A 14,803-nucleotide genomic window follows, 5' to 3' on the forward strand; every position below is an offset into this window, starting at 1 on the left:
AGTTAATCAAGGGATAGTGTGCTCCACTTTTAGAATGCACTTTTTGAGCGTGGATTAATTTATAGTGGCATGTACAGGGCAAATGGTCCTGCAGGGACTGTGGTAAAACCAGATGTCTTTTTTAGTATGAGATGAGCGTTTGGTTAAACATGGCTATTTGGCCTAGCGGAAAAAGTGGTGAGAATATTTGTTCAGATCACGGCTTCTATGGATAAAGAGCGGGGACAGATAATACCTCTTGAAATAAGAAGCAGCTATAGGTAAGACAGACAATTAACATGCTCAAAGGAAGGGACAATAAGAGCGGACCATGGAGGACAGTGATAGTTCTCAAGGAAGGGTCTAGGCTGATTGACGTCACTGATGGTGACATATTTACACTGGAGTGAACAAACAAGGATGTGGCGTTTCTTTAGGAGCATCACATACTGAAAAGGAAAAGGGAACATTTTATAGCATGTGGCAATAATGTAGCCATATGAAGCATAATTTCAGGAAGGCTTGGAGAGAATGTCAGGTGACAAGTGGACTAAAGGGCCGCATAATATGGTTCCAGTAAAATGAATAGTGGAAGATGAAAATAAATGATTGATAAACAGCACAGGAGTAAGAAACTCAAAAACGAGATGTTTGATGATAAAAAATGTAGGGAGCCCAATAAAAACAATAATGAATGAAGGACTGAATGAATGATTGGATGAATGAATGATGGGATATTAAAGCAGCAAGAATAATAAATACAGAAAAAAATCGGATTTTGAAAAATAAAGAGCACCATTGAAGTTACTGGCTAAAATTGAAAAATCTTGTGTATTTCAATAAAAAAGATAATGTGATTAGTGAAAGGCCAAAAGGAGTATGATGGGCCAAGATAGTTCTTATTATTTAAGAGAATTTTCTGTAGGACTGATTCAAAGAAAATATAAGAGTAAGTAATAAAAACATTATTTTTTGAATGTATAAAATGATGGTGATTCTATGAAACCTATTGTTCTTTCTTGTGCACGAGAGGAATGTCTACATGGCCTTAGCCAGGGAAGAGGCGGTACACTATGACAAAAGTAAGTATTCAGTGTACTGATAAAGATGAAAGAGGTGAGTATTGGTTCACTATCGCTGTGTGTGGACACACTGCTGATCATTATTAGAAGTAAGAGGATCTAGGTGAGTACAGAAAAAAGGTAGTAAAGGATACAGTCTTTTCAAATATGTAGCATTTTCCCAAAATAGGTCCAAATAGGTGTTAGTATAGAATGGTATATGGATGCAAGTATGGCCATCACTAATGACAAAGGATGCAGAAAAATTCAGGTAAAAGGTAGAGTAACTTCTATTGAAATTTTGACAGCTGGTAAGATGCTAAAAGGGTAGATTTGGAAGAAGTGAAGGAAATGTGTAGAATAGGCAAACAATGTATTTCTTATGTCAAAACTCATAGGCACTTAGTAGGAACAGTGCTGGATTCTAAATCACAGGAGTAGGCTAGATTAGTGTAGGGTGAGTAGTAAGCAGTAAGCGGTAAGCGGCGCATGGCGAACTATGTTTATTATATTTTAACAGGCTCAAGGCACAGTAAACTAGGGAAGATGACTGCGGTCTTACGCGATCAAAGGGAAGACATCGAAAGAACAGCGAATAACGTTAAGCTAAGCAGGAAGAAGCCAAGTAAAGGCCTGAGTGATACGTTAAACTGACAGTCCCAAAAGTGAGGATAGAATGATTTCAGCAGGTTCTCAATCCAATAACATAGCATATGCCAATGTAAAATGAATTACCCAAAATTACACAAAGTGAAGGTAAAATGTGAGAACTGAGAAGTAATATTTTCTCTGTTTTGTGACTCAGGCCTTTCTCTGCCAGGAGGCGAGTGCTTTGAATGCCAGTACCTTGTTGCTGCCAGAAAAAATATTTCATGACAATTTATATGTGTCTATCATAAAAGACCCTTTTTATGGGGAGCTTCACTTGAGGAAGGATGCAGGTGTCTGGCCCCAGAGCTGTGGGCCGGTGCTCTGGGAAGATCCTGGCCCCTCGACCGCCCTGCAGCTACGTGACTGCTCTGACAGCTCCTGGTGGCTCTGTGACCCTGGGAGCTCCGCCCCTTGTGTGAAGGAAGAAATTCCCCACGCAGCCTGATGAACACACTTGTTAAGTAGGTCAGACAGTGAAATCCCAGGCCATAAATAATGCACACCCTCCAACGCTCGATTGTAGAAGTGGATGAGCGATCCAGCAAATCATGCATGGCAGCAATGGGATACAGCATCATGAGTAGTGGCAGAGCCTCTAAGAGCTGAGGGGCCTCTGCTGATGAAAGCTCAGCTTGGTCTGACAATAGTTGAGCCGAGGGCTTGTAACTCATAACCCCATTTGTTCGTGAAGCGGCGCAGGGCAGTTGGGTGGTGGGGACTAGGAGTGGGCAACGCAGAATTCCCCCACCTGAAAGTGCAGCATATTCCTCATTGCACAGAAGAGCACATCTCCTCCAGCACAAGTGAAAGGGCAACAATGACAAAACACCCCTAGGGTTCCTTTTGAAGGGCTATAGCATCAGGTGTGGGGAAGTCTAAGGCACCCTCCTCAAGGAACATCAAGCAGATGCTGGCATCACAGTAAGCATCTTCTAAGAAGCCTCCATTACAAGACAATGCCCAGGTCCATGCTTTGCAGTGCCCCCTCTGGTTGTTGTTCTGTGACAAAGGCAGACATGAAGGCCATGCTAACAGAGCTAAACTTGAGCTAAAGCAAGAGATCCAGGGGAACATAGACAGCCTAAGCCTGCAGGGCCCAGAAGGCTGGTGGCACGCACACACCTCGGAAGCAGACACTGACATCAGCTCCTATGGCTCCCTAGTTGTCAGGCCCGCCAGGTGATGTCCCCCCTCTCCATCCCAGCTGGCGGCCACCCTTGGTGCTGTCATGGAGCAGATAAATGTGATGGAGAAACGGCAGCACCTAATGGAGAACATTGCCACTGCACACAGCCAACACATGCAGGCTATTAGTGAAGCCATCCAAGCGGACAAGAGGACGATGAACCAGGAGAATGCGCAAATGTGGAGAGTTGTGGAAGCCTGCACAGCCTCATTGACAGGGTTTGGACAGAGGGTGCCGAGATGTGCGAGGGGGTCTCTGCCCTAGCTGAGCAGATGGGGGAGAGCAATGCCCCCCATCGCCAGCAGCTGCAGGTGGCAGCTTCTATTCCATCCACCTCCACCACCCTCACAGAGGATTCTCAACATCCCCTAGGCGGAGGTACCTGTGCCAACTGCCCTCCTGCTCCCCGGATGCTGGTGCTCGGGAGAAGAGGGCACTGCCATCATGAATGGGATGACTCTTGTTGGCCTCAGTGGGCATGGTATGGACACAGTGGTGGGTGGATTGTGTGCTGGGATGTTGGTTGTGGGTGTGGGAGTGAGGATTGTGTGCTTGGATGTTGGTGTTGGTGGTGGGTGGGGGTAGGAGGTATTGTTCATTGAAATCAGTTACATAAAGTTTTGTTGAACAAATAACATGTGAGGACATTCATGATTGTGTTCTTGTGCTCTTTATTCACACTGTGCTGGTTGTGTACTGGGTCAGGTCACTGTACTAGAAGTAATTGTCTATTAGCACACACCAAGACTATTTTCCCTACTTTGTCAGGGAATACATCTGGGTCCGTCTAGTGCGGTCTAGGCACCAGAATTGTGCCGTCAGGAGTCCAAAGGTGTGCTCAATGCGTACGCGGGTCAGTCTGTCGCCATGGTTGTAGGGAGTCTCATGTGTTGTACGTGGGTCACGCACAGGGGTCAGCAGCCACACCAGCAGCGGATATCCAGAGTCACATGTAAGGAGTGGAATACTGACATCAGTCATTTGTCTCAAGCATGGGTCTGCATTCTCAATGTATCAGTCTCAATGTATCTGGTCATTGCTAGCCATGAGCATTCTTGTGAGCATCCGGCCCATTGTCAGGAATGCAGGTGGTGTACCAGGCTCTGTCATCCGTGCTGCTCCGCACCGCCATTCTGGTCCCTCGAGTCCATATCCAGGATCCTGCTTGCTCGCCCTTCCAAAAAACAGATTTTCCTTCATGCAGCGTAATTCTCGATGTACAAACGCCTAGCTGCTAGGAGACGGACCGTCTATGGTAAGCGTTGGCGGTTGCCATGGAGATTAGGTCAGGCACGGTAGTGTTTCCTCGCGTTCACACGGATGTCCTAATCACGTGACCCTGTGCTCTTTGTTCTTAAGCTTCTCCCGAACGCTAGCCCAGTACTTCTGAATTTGTTGAAGTACGTTGTGTCTTGATCTTGTTTGTTTTGATATACTTCTGGTTTCCTGACTACTAATCTGCTATTGGACTCTGTTTGCCTTATCCCTGCCTGCTACATCATTTTGGAATCTTATCTGCTTGATCATTCTGGTTACCGATGCAGACCTCCATACGGATTGCTTTGCTTTGCACTCAGACCTATTCAAGCTCGCTCTGTTACAGACCAGGACCTTTTCAAGGACTGTCTTGTTGTTTCCTTGGATTTTCATGTTCCCGTTTCATTTTGCCCACGTTTTCCCTTGGATTGACATTCTGCTGTTGCCTGGACCCCTGGCTGTTCTCCCTGCAGCATCGTTATCGGAGCGCATCCTATGGTAAACCCGGAAGCCTTCTCCTTGTGTGTGCCCTGTACGGACTAGAGACTACTGCATACTTTTGGGGTGTATCAGGAGCGTCCTTGTGCAGTCGGGAACTACAAGGACTTCCTCCCCCTTAGGCGTACGCGTGCCGTCGGGTATAGTTTCCTGATCCTGTCATTGCTTCTTGGGTTTGCCTCCGGTATCTCCTCCTCCTGCATTGCATTAAGAACACCCCCATCTCAGCATGGTAAGACAGCCCGGACCCTGTCTCATTTGTACATATTGTACTCTGTCCTTCATTTATTTTGTACTAAGACCTACTGTATCAGAGTGGAATGGTTCAAGGGGAATTGCCTCCGCTTTTGCACTGTTGCAAACTTTGTGATATGGCCTTGATAGACAACATGGGTTTATGGGAAGGCAAAGAACTCACTTAAAACATGTCTTTGAAAATATTGAGAAAATCAGCATATGTTCTGGAGTCCAAATTCAAGAACCTAATATCCAAATCCCTATGGTTGCTTACCAATAATGTTATGGTTATCTGGTAGTTGAAATTATTTCTTATTGGCCAGGCATTTTATCCCAGATAAAAGTCTAAGGGGTTGTCTCACTAAATGGTTGGATTGTCTTGCCAAAATGGCCATGGAGGCAGGTTTTCTTGTGCATGAGATATACCAAAATACACTTAGTAAACTATATTGTAAAGTGTTTCAATCCTAAATTGCAATAGTGTATGTTTACAGCCTTTGCTCTCCAGAGAAGAGGTAATTTGAGAAGGAATGCGAAATAATTAATTAGAACATGGAGTGTGATGGAGGATTCCTATGATCCAGGCCTTCCGGGCAACATTCGACCGCATGGCCATCACACTCCCACGTCCAATCCCCTTTCCACTATACTGTATGGGTGTCCCCCAATGGGAACGGACAGAACCTTTTGACAGTGAAAAATATGAGCATCCCTTTAAATGTAAGAATAGCGTGTGCAAGCGCAGCCTCGGGCGTATACAGGCCCACTAGCCCCGCCCTCCAGCACCTCACCTCGGTCCCTTTTTGCACTAGGACGGAAACGGACCTGGCAGTGAATGTTGTGGCAATACATTTAGCTATGCCGCTTCCCTTTTATTTTTTTGTCAAAATCAAGTTCTTGACTCACCGGCCTCTGGTTCCTCACCTCCCCCTGGCACATGTCATTCATGGAAGGGTTAACTTGCTGCATGTCATGTTACCACTCCATCCCGGCATCGGATCCCCATTCCCTCTGCCTGGAGTGCATGGGAGTTGACCACCGGTGTGATGCATGTGCTGCCTGCAGTGCTTTAACAAAGAGGACTTTAAAGAGCTGTTTAGCTAGGTGGAGGGGCATCTTCTCCAGATCACCACTGGAACACATCAAGGCCTTCTGTAGCAAGTCCACCAAGGTGCAAGAGAAGGTAAGTACACTATTTAACAAAGCACCTCAGCACAGGTACTCCTTTCCTGGCAGTTCCTCTACTGGTAGGGGTCGATCAGATCCTATTACTGGTGGCAGGCCTCAGGCTCATAGAGCTATCAGCATTCACGCTGAGTGACCGCAGGGTCCTTCCAGGCCTGGAACCGAGGGGCGCAAAAGCTTTTCTACCACACACAAGTGAGTCAGACTACCGGTCAGATGACCGAGGGCACCAAGCCCACCGGAACATCTTCTGAGGTCCACTCCACCCCTACAACACCGTCTGAGGGCTCTCAGAGGTCTGGTACTAAGGACACTGCACTGAACCCTGGTTTCCTGCGCATTCCTGATCTACCTGTGCAAGTGCACAAAATGGCCATCACGGTAGGCATCGCTGAGGCAGATGGTCATCCGCCTACACCATACCCCTCGTCCTCTTTGGAATGGACTACACAAGCCGGCAGAGAACAGTATTCACACTCAATATACTCCAGGGTTCAGGGACAAATGGTCTCTGCAACAGCAGATGAGTCCTTATCCAGTGCAGCAGTTTTATTACTATACACCCCAATGCAAAGAGGGACAGTCAGTGGCTCATGAAAGAGCCGGCTCATATCACGAGGCATCACCCTTGGTGCAACATTCCTCACAACAGTCTTCACAGGTGGCCTGTAAGGACAGGTTTTTCGAATGAATCTTGGCTTTAATTAATTCCCAACAGATGTCCGAATCTTGAAAGGCCTTATCCGGGAGGCAGTGCCACAGATGCTGCTGCAACTACCTCCTGCAAAGGTACCTATTCCAGCTCTTCCACACATGCTGCCTCTGCCTCCCTGCCCCCCACCACCTTTGCCACCACTGCCACCACCGCCACCTGCACCAGAGGCTCCAGTCCCTCCAGTAGTGGCGATGGCGCTAGACCGGTAGCTGACACTTGCAGGACAGCATGCACTGTAAGGTCACAGGGCCTGCAACAGATATTACTGATGATGATGCAGATGACAATGAGGATGTTTCCACATCAGCCAAATCATTCCACGACAGAATGGAGGGTCTAGCAGATTCCTTGGGGGTACCAAAGTATGTACAAGCCCAGCAAGAACCTTGGATGCTAGATGAGGTTCAAGCCTCAGGTCAACCAATAAATCTGATATTCCTCTACAGAAGGATGTCTTATGTTGGCAAAGAAGGTGTGGCAGATAGTGTATTCAGGTGCTCAGATTAACAAGTGCTTAGATGCACATTTTGGCAGTGGGAGGGAACACCATAATGCTTACAGCTCACCTGCAAACACATGCCTCGGTGGAGGCGGCTGCCTCCCTCTACTGCAAGTCCTCCTGTTTATGAAACCATTAATAATTACCTGTGCCTGGTGTTTTTTCATCATTCAACCCTCACGGCATTAGTTTGTTTCTGTAGCAATGGCCTCCCTGAACTGCTTTGCTTAGCCAAACAAACTAAATCAACAAAGTGAAAAAAGAGAAAGCAAAAGAACATGATTGATTATCTACAGGGCCTGAATTCTGATACTGTGATAAATGGAAGTACTATCTTCAGCCAACCCAGCTGCAGACGTCTTCGGCTTCCAAAGCTGCAGCAGCTGCGCGCATCGAAGTGGGCTCCAAGTGGACTGTTGGGCTGCCCGGGAATTTGTGAAGGAAGTTTGCCGTCTGCAGACTTACATCGGACTTACATCGGACTTTTCTCGCTTGTCACAGTGCCGTGCGCGAGAGGAAGTCCTTGGAAGGCGAAACACTGCATTGGGAACATTAACAATCACTCACACACTTGCTCCGCCCCTGGCTCCTGCTGCTCGGCCCCCTGCTGACGCTGACGTCCTATTTAGCCCTCGTGCACGCGCATCGCGTGCGCGCATCGAAGTGGGCTCCAAGTGGACTGTTGGGCTGCCCGGGAATTTGTGAAGGAAGTTTGCCGTCTGCAGACTTACATCGGACTTACATCGGACTTTTCTCGCTTGTCACAGCGCCGTGCGCGAGAGGAAGTCCTTGGAAGGCGAAACACCGCATTGGGAACATTAACAAGTAATGAACTCGGACACTTAGTGAACCATCTCAAAGTCTCTTAACAAGGACTGCCGCGGCTTCATCGCGGCATTTCATTGCAGTCCTCAAATTGTACTTACTTGTTTGTTTCTTTTCAAGCGCCTAACTTGGCCCCTTTTCTATTTCTTCACAGTCACTCACACACTTGCTCCGCCCCCGGCTCCTGCTGCTCGGCCCCCTGCTGACGCTGACGTCCTATTTAGCCCTCGCGCACGTGCATTGCGCGCGCGCATCGAAGTGGGCTCCAAGTGGACTGTTGGGCTGTTAGGCAGTGAGGCAGGGTGCGCGGGGCAAGTAAGTATCTTAATCTCTAACTATTTGTATTAATTTGAAGGTTGCGATAAATGGTTGCAGGCTTGCGAAGTGGGCCCCTCTTGAAATCTTCGCCCAATAAAACACCTAAAATAAGTAGAAAAAATAAAAAAATGCTTCTTCCTAAAGTTATGGAAATTTCAGGCTCTTTTGGGGAGACTGCGAGATCTGCCCTAGTACCTCATTGGGGGCCAATTACTGACCAGGACTTAATAAAACATGAGGTGGCTTTTGGATATGCCCGATCCCAGGCACAAGCACCAGCTACAAATGGATTATCCACCGCTGAGTGTAAATTGCACCCCAGGAAGTTGTCACCTAAACCACCTCGTAAAAGCTTTCTTAGTATGCGCATGGATGCCGTTGCCCCGGAGCCTGAGCACCCTAATGAAGATACCCCGTCCTCCCCTTCTGATAACTCTATATTAGCGCCGGTGGTACTTGCTGCTTTAGAGAAACGGGTGAGGTTATCGGTGGGTCCTTGGACTCCTGTTACTTTTCCGAGCTCGAAAAGAGCTGATGTGCACATGCACTGTAAAGAAGAATTACAAATGGAGGATTTGAATATTTCTCCTCCACGGCTTGATAATACACCTCAGTCCACCAAGATGCCTGTATCCAGCTCGTGGCCATCCTCCCCGACCCCGCCATCTTCTCCTAACAGGCAGCCTCGTGCAAATAATCACTTGGATACAGATCTTCCTTATTCACCTTCAAAAAAGACATCGGAGCATCCATTGGGTTTTGATATACTGGAACCTACAGGGGATTTTCAATCTCTTGAGGCATCCTACCCGGTCCTTACAAGAATACTCAATCTATTAGACCGTGGTCACAAATACACCCACTACGAACTAAGAGATTGTAAAACAGCTCTCACAGAAATTCTATTAAAAATTACCAAACTTGAGGGCTTTATCTTTGCAGACACCCTTAGACTGGCTCCCGATGGGCCCAAACCATTGCTAAAGGGACTTCTTAGTAGGACCTCAGTAACCACCCAAACTGATCTCCCACACTTACCTGATAACGAATCTAATGTTACGAATCCTCCTCCTGTCACGTATGCATTTCCTCAATCTTTTGCTCAAACACTGATGGCCCCCAGACCCACTGATACATGCCAGATCCGTACGCACGGCCAACTATGTAGGGAAGTGGCTTTACATGCGGAAAAGTTGGACCAGCTTCTCTTCTTTCTCCAACCTAATTTAGGGGAGGAAAGAGTGGGTCCTCCCTTGTCCGGCACGGAGGATGCGCATTTACTTTATCCTGATAGCCCCTCGGCACTAACCAATCTATTTAAGATTGACAGTCAAATGGTTAGTGTGCCCACTAGCATTCCGTCTACAATTGCCAACACGCAAGTTCCGGCTGTTAAAAGCCCCTCACAACCTGAAGAGCGATCCTTTATATCAAGGAAGGAAAAAAGCCTATTTTTCCGAGCCTTGAAAAGGAAAGCTGCTCAGGAAAAAGTCTCCAAAACATTGCAACAGGACTTGATCCCACATGTAAAGGGAAATGAAAAAACTAAATTAAAAATAGGGAATACTAGTGCCCCCGTAGCACAGACAAACGCTACAGTAGCGCAATTGCATCCAAATGATGGGGAACCTGGGGAATTAATTTCCAATAAAAACCAAAAAAAACAGTACCGTCAAACGAAGCACTCTATGAATGAGGAGTGTGGTCATTCTGCATCCCAGACGCACCTACCTAATTTCTTTAAACCGATAGACAATAAAATCACCCAAATAGGTAGGGGCGCTGGTACTCCGTCATGCAATAGCGAGAAGGACTTGGATACAAAAACTCCAGATGTGTTGGCTCCAGTAAATCATGAATCCCCTCAGGCACCCCATCCCGGCCCAAATCGAGAGATTGATAAGAAAGCTTTACACGCACGAAAGGCAAAGGGCATAGATGAGAATCAGAATCTATAGGGGGTATCTCCAGACCATCTGGGGGGGGATTACAAACTAGCAGGGGAACCCTTAAAGCTATCTACCACCATCATAGGATGGGAAATTATATCATTTAAAAATGGCATAAAGCGACTAAATCGATCTGCTTTGATGCAAGCCTTCAATCGGATACCTGGTCTTGGCACATTGCACACACACGACATAGAATGGATAACATTGCCACCTACTCAAAACAATTGTATGGTGTGCAAGGTGCAATCTGCCATTATAACTAACCTCCTCTTGCAATATACTGAGGAGTTACGTTTTATTGGCTTAATGCCGTATCCGTTTGATTCAATCGATGATGCCATCTCCTTCAATGAAACACCCCTGGCGCCCCCTCCTGATCATCCGCCAAAACTGGTCCCTGGCGAATCGCAGAGTGGGGTAAGCTCTGACGTGATTGCTCAGTTAGTAACGCTATCTAATTCCAGCAAGGATTGGTCATGGCTGGCTGCTTTGCAAAACACTCGCAACCCTGCCATGAACAATACTCCTAAATAAGTAGCGTGCTCCTTTATCGATTGTATCCTGGAATTCTTGTGGCTTTAGTAATCTGTCATCATGGTTTAGTAATCCGCATGGTGAAATGGAATGTGATATCATGTTTTGCCAAGAAACCATGTGCACACATGAACTCCTACTACCTGGCTACACTGTTCTGCAAGCAAAGGCAAAACGCGGGTCTAGTGGTCGACCGTATGGGGGTTTGGCGATATGCCTAAATACTTCATTGAATATATTGGTATTGAAAGTTTTCAAAGCTACGGCAATGTTGGCTGCATTGATTATATTTAAGGAAGTAGATCCAACTCCTCTCCTCCTGGTATCCCTATATCACAATCCCCCAATGATTTCCCTAACGGGTGTATTTCTAGAGCTTGACACGCTATTCGATGAAATTTTGACACTCCATCCCACCTGTAATATTGTACTGGGAGGGGACTTCAATGCCTATTGTGCAACAATTAACCTTGGCCCTGAAAATTGTCGAGGTATGCTTCAACCTTGGCATAGAGGTAGATTATGGTTGGAATATTTGGAATCCTGGGAGCTTGACATCCTCCCGTTTAGCACCAATGATGGGTGCAATACCTGGAGAAGAGGCGAGAGATCGACTTGTATTGACTATTTTGCCCTTTCGCGCGGATTGCAGTCCGTTTCTAGCAAAACAACAATATACGATCCTGGGCTCAGCGACCATTATATGATTCATTTGAACCTTCAACTACATGCTGCGCAACTACCCATCGATAATCAACAAGGGTTTTTAGTAGGGGATCGGCCTGGCCTATCGCTTCGTTGGACTACCATCCTCTGCGATACGGTCAACGACATGATCTATGCACGATTCCAATTATATCAAAGATCTGCTTCTTATCTCCCCACGTCAAACCGAGAGTTTGATGTTCTATTTAATATAACAACCCAGATAATTCAAACCTTGCGTGGTAAGGCAACGAGCACCATTCTCGGCTCCCCCCCCCCGCAAAATTCCGACTTTATTTTGAAAGCCAAAAGAGTAAAGAGAGCGGCCCTGAGGCAGATTTTTAAAACGGCTCCAAATTGGGCGAGCTACTGCATAGAAAAAAAAAGGATCTTAAACACTTACCGGAATAAATGCAGGGACCACAGGCTCTTTATTCAAAACCAGCAGAATCAAAATATGTTTAACACACTTTGTCACAGGGACAGAAGGTCCACTTGGGGTTTACTTAGGGCAGGAACCTCTGTACTCCCCTCCAACCAGTCATCATCGATTTCAGCACACACATGGAGAACTTATTTTGAAAAAAAATTTGCTCTCCCACCACCATTTCAAGATTTGGAATTCAAATCGACCTGCTTGGCTTCTGCTTCCTTCTTACCATGGGAGATTCCTACTATTGAAGACACTATATCTGCCCTTAAATATTCAAAGGCAGCAGGCCCGGATGGGATTCCATCTTGTGTACTTAAACGATACCCAATCATGTGGGCCGGTATCCTGAAGCAACTGTTTGATAACATGCTGACAACTACATTTACCCCACCGTCTTGGCTAAATTCCATCATTGTCCCTATTTATAAAAAAGGAGTAAGGTCTCATCCAAGTAATTTCCTACCGATAGCGCTCATCGATACTGCTGCAAAGGTATTTGCCACTTTGCTCTTGGGTGAACTACAAGCGGTTATTGGTGAGCTCAAGATCTTATCCAAGTTTCAAATTGGCTTCCGCTCAAGGATGGGCACACCGCTAAATGCGTCAATCATGGTGCATCTTTTAGCTAAGCACAAAATCAGAGACTCAGGTCCTTTGTATATGGCTTCGATCGACCTCACTTCCGCCTTTGACTCAGTCATACGAGCATTGCTGTGGAAAAAAATGGTTGAGATGAAGATACCTCTTTACATTATACAACTAATATCAAAGCTCCATTCAAACACAACTTACTTGGTAAGGGTGAATAATGAAGGAGCAACAACACACCCAATAAACATCGGCCTAGGTGTCAAGCAGGGTTGTAATTTAGCAGCTACGCTTTTCAATCTTTACCTATGTGGCATCAATGACATTTGGAATAACCAGATCTCCTATCCAGCAAGGCTTGGCCATCTCAAGATCCAATGGCTAGCTTTTGCGGATGACATCGTATTATTTGATCGCACGCCCAAAGGTATGCAAATTAAATTAGATCTATTTGCATCCTATTGTCTGGCACATAATCTAAAATGCAATGTTGAAAAATCTAACATAGTAGTGTTCAGGAATCTCAAGATGGGTAACATCACACGTAAGTGGAGTCTTGATAACTTTCCTCTAACCATAGTTACTCAAATTCGTTATCTTGGATATGCCATAACTGATTCCAACTCGATGGCGATGTGGAGAGAGGTTCTACAGAAGAAGGCTGCTCCGCTCGCCACGCAAATGCGATTAGTATACCTGAAGTTTTGTAAGTTTTCACTGTTGCCACTTCTGGAATTTTACATCTTAAAAGTAGAGTCAGTTATTCTATTTGCTTTGGACATGTGCCTTGTGAATATTAACACCTACCTTCATCAACTACAAGGCTGTATGTGGAAGGGGGCTTTGAGGTTAGCCAAATCAACACCAAATATTGTGTTAAGGCAGGAACTTGGTCTTACTTCCCTATCTGCACGCCGTAATTGGCGCATGTTGGCTAACTTTGCCAGAATGCTATATCCCCCCGCCAACTGTCTATACGAAGATCTGGGGCAACTAATGACTGCACCGGAACGATCTTCCCTGATGATTTACCATGCACAAATGCTTTACTTATTGGATGAGATTGCACTTACACCAGCAGACTTGGAATTCAGACCTAACCTCGTCAAACATCGCATTATAGAAAATGATTGGTGTAAAACGGTTTCTGCGATGGCGGATCTTAAGGGTTATAAGGAAGCAGCACGCTTCTGTTCCTCAAGACGACCGCATAAACCTTATGTAATTCAGTTCCCCTGTAATAAAGCTAGGGAAGCCTACTTGCGTTTCAAAATGAACCAATCCCTCACCCTAGAAAGAATTAGTGGCTGGAGCCTGCATTGGAAATTACAGGCGGCATTGGGGTGTAGGTTTTGTAATGATAGTGCAACTCAAGAAACTCTTAAACATCTAGTGATATTTTGCACTCATTTTGAGCCAACACGTTTACTAACAATTGCAACTGATTGCTTACTAACTGAGGCAACCAGGGAATGGATATGGTTAGCCTGTATGTGGGGGACTCGAACGAGCTTTATAATAGCTTTGTGTAGACTTCTGCTGGTAATAAATAGTGAACTTGAGAGGATGTTTAATAGGAAAATGGCGTAAGAAACTTGTTGATGCTACTAATATCGTAGCTGTATACCAGCTGACTAGGTGAAGTACATAGTCTAGCTGTTAGAATTCCGCATTACAGAGCGTGGCAAATTCAGTTTACTGACACACAGGCCTAAATCAATATAGATGTGTTTTACTCAAATCTGAAATGTCGAAGTATTTGCATTATTATTTTGAAAACATGAAATGAAGCATCATTGTTAATGTCCCTTCACAAGTCTGTTATTTTATCAAAATGAAATGATGTAGATGATATAAGACTACTTTAGAATGCATCAATAATTATCTAGCATGATTCTCAAAATTCTACTTATACAAAATTGTTTTTTGTTCGATAAAGCGAATGCTGTATAGGAAATGAATAATGTAGTCTATATGGAATTTGGTTATGGATTGTGTTTTAACTGTGCAACATAGAAAATATCTTTTATAAAAGTTGTAAAAGTTTGTTGATCGAACTAATTAAACAACGGTTTGAAATAAAATAAAAAAAAAAAAATTTCAAAAACTGCAGCAGCATGTTCCGAATATAGCACAGGGGCAGCACGCTGGTCTTGGAAACAAGACCATGCAGAGCAACA

This window comes from Ambystoma mexicanum, chromosome 2q, assembly GCF_040938575.1.
Source record: "Ambystoma mexicanum isolate Mex_15411 chromosome 2q, UKY_AmexF1_1, whole genome shotgun sequence".
Taxonomy (NCBI): domain Eukaryota; kingdom Metazoa; phylum Chordata; class Amphibia; order Caudata; family Ambystomatidae; genus Ambystoma; species Ambystoma mexicanum.